Genomic DNA, 4,770 nt, shown 5'->3' with positions numbered 1-4,770 from the left:
CATGGTTTACGACGGTTGCAAACGTCCCCCGGGTCACACAATCCGCTTTTTGTGACCTTCCGACGAGCTAAGTCAACGGGGCGGGATCCCGATTCAGTTAACGACCGGCTTGCTAACTTATCACCCACGATTCCCTGAACGACCGAGGCCCGAAAGATCGTCAACCGAGGCGAAACTCCAACCAATTCTCACGTAAACGGGACCTTTGTGGGGCTCCGCGGCGGCCGTTCACTCGAGGACTGCCCAACAGTTAAGAGAGCAGAAAAGCTTCGCACAGAAACTGAATTATTATTATTATTTTAAACAGAGAGAGGAAGAAGAGCCTGGCTTTGTTTATTGATTATTATTATTATTATTTTTTAAAAAGTTGCAACCTAAAATCCAGCAAGGATGATGACGATGATAATTGTCTCTCTGGATCATTGATTCTAAGGAGGAAGATTCCTCTCCCTTCCTCCCCCATCACTTCTTCTCAACCCCCCCACCCCACCCCAGGAAAAAGGAGTTCTTGCAAAAATTTTAAAGAGGATTTTAATTGAGTTTAATTTAATTTTTGTGCGTGGGGAGAATCTCCCAGGGGGTGTCCCTCTTGTGCATGCCTCCCCCCACCCTCTAAACTCCCCCCTCCCCAAAAATACAGGGAAGAAGGAGGGGGGGGGAAGGTGGAAAAGCTGTCCTCCCCCCCCCCTTTGCAACTCCCCCCCCCACCAACCAGGGAACCTGGGAATGTTGGCTTACAAGGAGTTAAACCTTGGATCTTTTTTTCTACTTCTCCCCCACTTAATATCTCCTGGTTGGGAATGCATCCTCCTCTTCTCTCCCCGCAGCTCTTAATTGCAGCTTTCCGGTTTCCGTGGCAACGGGGAGCGAGGAGCGAGACAGTCACATGGGAGAGGAATAAAAATAGAACAAGCCAGAGGAGCCGAATGAAAGGAAAAAAAGCAGGAAAAGTACCTGCTGGGAGGAGGAGGAGGAGGAGATTAAAAAAAATACGACTCCCGAGAGCCTTTGCGCGGCTGGCGGCCTGTGCAGCAGCGGCTTTTCCGGTCCCCTTTCCTCCCGGTCCCACCACCATTGAAGGTCCGGCTGGGGACAAACTCCGTCGTTGTTTAGATCCGCTTGGCAAAAAAAAAGCCGTTTCTGGCAAACATGGAGCGGGTTCTGCATGCGAAGCGGACCTCCAACCGGGGAAGGTCAGTGGCTCGCTCCGAGGAGAGGGTGGAAGAGGGGAGTCGGAGCAACGGGCAGGAGTGCAATTAATCCGGATTAAGTTAACCCCTCCAAGCCTCATTCCAACTCCCCCCCCCTCCATCTCAGGCCAGGCTGCGCTGGCTTTTTAGCTGCCTGTTTTAAGCCTTGCCCGTGCTTAGCCGTGCAATGAACCCCGGAGGTGCAATGCACGCGAAGGCGCCGTGCGGTGAACGTGCAAGGCACGCAGAAGCTGCCAGATGCAACAAAATAAAACAAAACAAAACCAAGCCCTGCGGTCAACCACGGATGCAATGCACGCGAAGGTGCCCAGGGGCAAAATTACAGTGCAATGAACCACGAGCGTGCAATGCAGGCGAACGCCCCACGTGCAAAAGTGCCGTGAAGCAGGAAGGTGCAATGCACGCGAAGGTGCCAGGTGCAAAATTGCAGTGCCATGAACCACGACTGTGCAATGCATGCGAAGGTCCCACGTGCAAAACTGTTTGTGCGGTGAACCAGGAACGTGCAATGCAGACGAAGGTGCCAGGTGCAAAGCTGGCGTGTGGGGAACCACGAATGTGCAATGCACGCGAAGATGCCGGGTGCAAAACTAATGTAGAGAACCACAAGCGTTGCGATGCACGTGAAGGTGTGCCAGGTGCAAAACTGACGTGCAAGGAACCACGAGTGTGCAATGCGTGCGAACGTCCTGTGTGCAAAACTGCAGTGAACCAGGAACGCACAATGCACGGGAAAGTGCCAGGTGCAAAGCTGACCTGCCGTGAACCAGGAATGTGCAATGCACGCGAAGGTGCCGGGTGCAAAAATTGCCGCGCAACAAACCCCGAGCGTGCAATGCAGGCAAAGGTGCCAGTTGCAAACATCCCGGCAAACACTAGATGGCAGCAAAGTTAAAAGATCAGGGGGATTTGCTAGCCCAGATCTGAAAGCCAGGAAAATTTAAGTTTTACCCCTGACTCGCATTAGGTGATATACGGTAGCTTACAGATCATTACTAACTTAACAACCGCCGCGATTCGCTTAACAACGGTGGCAAGAAAGGTCGCATAATGGGGCCAAACTCCCTTATAACTGTCTTGCTTAGCCCCAGACATTTTGAGCTCCATTGTGGTCGTCGTAAGGCGAGGACTACCGGCGTAAATGCAGCTCAAGGGTGATTTTTGTCCCGAAATCATGGCAAAGGCGAGACAGCCCCTCAGAGGTCTGGGTTCAAATCCTCCACTAACCGTGATGTGTAGGGGGACACTATTGTTCACCCCCCGGCGGTCTGCCTCACCAGCCTTCGTCCTGAGCCATAAAATGGATGGAGGGCGAGAAAGGAAAGGAAAGTTATCATTAAATGAAAAATGACCTGTTGCTGAAACAGGAAAGAAGGAAGGAGGAAAAAAACAGGAAATGCTATGTGGGGAGATTAGAAACCGTGTTTTTTGTTTTTTTTTAATTCCGAGTCTAGGCTTTTGCTCTCGCTCCAACCGTTTTGTTTTTAAAAGACTAAGGCAGTGGAAGATGGTTTTTGTTCATCAAGCAATCTCTTCAGAAACAGATCCTGAGTCCTTCGGGAGAAGGGCGGTATAAAAATTTAATAAATAATAATAATAATAATAATAATCCCACGCTGATTCTGCTGGGAAGTGCAGCTGAAGGCTTAAAGCAGGGTTGTCAAACTTGATTTCGTCGAGGGCCGCATCGGGGTTGTGTTTGATCGTTGCAGGCCAGGGTGGGCGGGGCCGGCACGATGTTACTTGTGTTGGGGGCCCGAGCACTCTGCCAGAGAAAACAGGCTCCGGAGCTCTGTTTTCGGCTGCGACAGCGTCCTGCAACTCTCTGCCAGTGAAGCTCGGAAGAGCCGCACACGGGCCGTGCGAGTTCTGTTTTTGGCTGCGATGGCCTCTTGCAACCCTCTGCCAGTGAAAATGGAGCTCGGGAGAGCCGCACACGGGCTGCGCGAGTTCTGTTTTTGGCTGCGAAAGCCTCCTGCAAACCTCTGCCAGTGAACATGGATCTCGGGAGAGCCGCACACGGGCTGCGCGAGTTCTGTTTTTGGCTGTGACGGCCTCCTGCAACCCTCTGCCAGCAAAAACAGCTCAGGAGAGCCACACGCGGGCCACGTGATTTCTGTTTTCGGCTGCGATGGCATCCTGCAACCCTCTGCCAGCAAAAACAGAGCTCAGGAAAGCCGCACGCGGGCCACGCAATTTTTGTTTTCGGCTGCGACGGCATCCTGCAACCCTCTGCCAGCAAAAACAGAGCTCAGAAGAACCGCACGCGGGCCGTGCGAGTTCTGTTTTTGGCTGCGATGGCCTGCTGCAACCCTCTGCCAGCAAAAACGGAGCTCAGGAGAGCAGCACGCAGGCCGCGATTTTGTTTTTGGCTGCGACTGCCTCCTGCAACCCTTTGGCAGTGAAAAGCTCGAAGAGCCGCACACAGCCCTCGTGAGCTCTGTTTTTGGCTGGTAGAGGCATTGTGTGCCAGTGCTTATCTGTTTCACGACAGCCTTATGGGCTAGATCTAAGCACCCGAGCGGATTTGGCCCCCGGGCCTTGAGTTTGGCACCCCTGCCTTAAAGGGACTACTTAGAAGCTTTAATGCCCCTACTCCATTTTGAATTCAAAACCTTGCAAATATTCTAAATATATATTTATATAACTACATAAACTTATATAAATTCATAAAGATATATTCTAAAATAGCTTTCATCAGCAGGTTTTCCGAAAGAGCGAAATTCTGAGCTGAGCCATTCACAAAGAGCAGAATCCAATTTGCTGCAGAAAAATCATTAGGATTCTTTTTCAATTTTGGATACTTTCTTTTTTTGTGTGTGTTTGTGCCCCAGGACAGATTTCCGGAGCCATCGAGGTGGAACAGAAGTTTCTTTTCGGGCCCAGCACCATCGAGAAGTTAGCCGAGCTGGGGGCGATCTTGGAAGGCCGCGTCTCTTTTCGCGACAGCTACTACGACGTCGCTGATTGGTGCTTGACGCGAGAGGATCACTGGCTGAGAGAACGCGAGGGGGTGGGTTGGGAGCTAAAATGTCCCCCAGATGTTGGGGTGGGTGGAAGCAAGGAGACCCCATGTGTGGCAGAGACAGATAACCATCCGTCCGCTCCAGTTTTGCAACCACCGAGGGACATTAGATCTTCTCACGCGGCCACTCAGTACCGAGAAGTGACGTGTCCCCAAAATATCGTGACCCGCCTTTGTGGTTTATTGGAGAGAGTCCCTGGACAGAACTGGACTTCTTGTGTGAACAAAACAGTGGAAGAACTGGGCTTGGAGGTGTTTGTTGTTTGTGACCACGCTGCACAAATACCGTGGGGATTTGCACGTGGATCTCGACGAGGCGGATTTCGCCACGCCTGTATGCAGGTGGAAGCTGTGGTCCAGCGGTTAGAAGACGTCCCTGAAGCTCTGGAGAAGATACAGAAGTTTTGCAGGCAGCTAGGTAAGGCTGATTTTCTTCGGTCTTGTGTGTTTGTGTATGAGCGTGTGATAAAGTTCAATTTAAAAAAAATGATTGGACATCTTTGTCTTAAACGCCTCGGCTCGAGAAAAGGACTT

The 4,770-nt window shown here is 51.3% G+C and overlaps 1 pseudogene; it reads left to right on the top strand.

The window, feature by feature from the left end:
• The first annotated feature begins 1,377 nt into the window (after positions 1 to 1,377).
• On the top strand, positions 1,378 to 4,654 carry LOC131187292 (uncharacterized; annotated as a pseudogene).
• Positions 4,655 to 4,770: the final 116 nt, after the last annotated feature.

The sequence above is a fragment of the Ahaetulla prasina genome, unplaced genomic scaffold (assembly GCF_028640845.1).
Source record: "Ahaetulla prasina isolate Xishuangbanna unplaced genomic scaffold, ASM2864084v1 Contig198, whole genome shotgun sequence".
NCBI classification, from domain to species: domain Eukaryota; kingdom Metazoa; phylum Chordata; class Lepidosauria; order Squamata; family Colubridae; genus Ahaetulla; species Ahaetulla prasina.
Note: the sequence above shows the minus strand (reverse complement) of the source record. Positions and strands in the feature narration are given on the sequence as shown.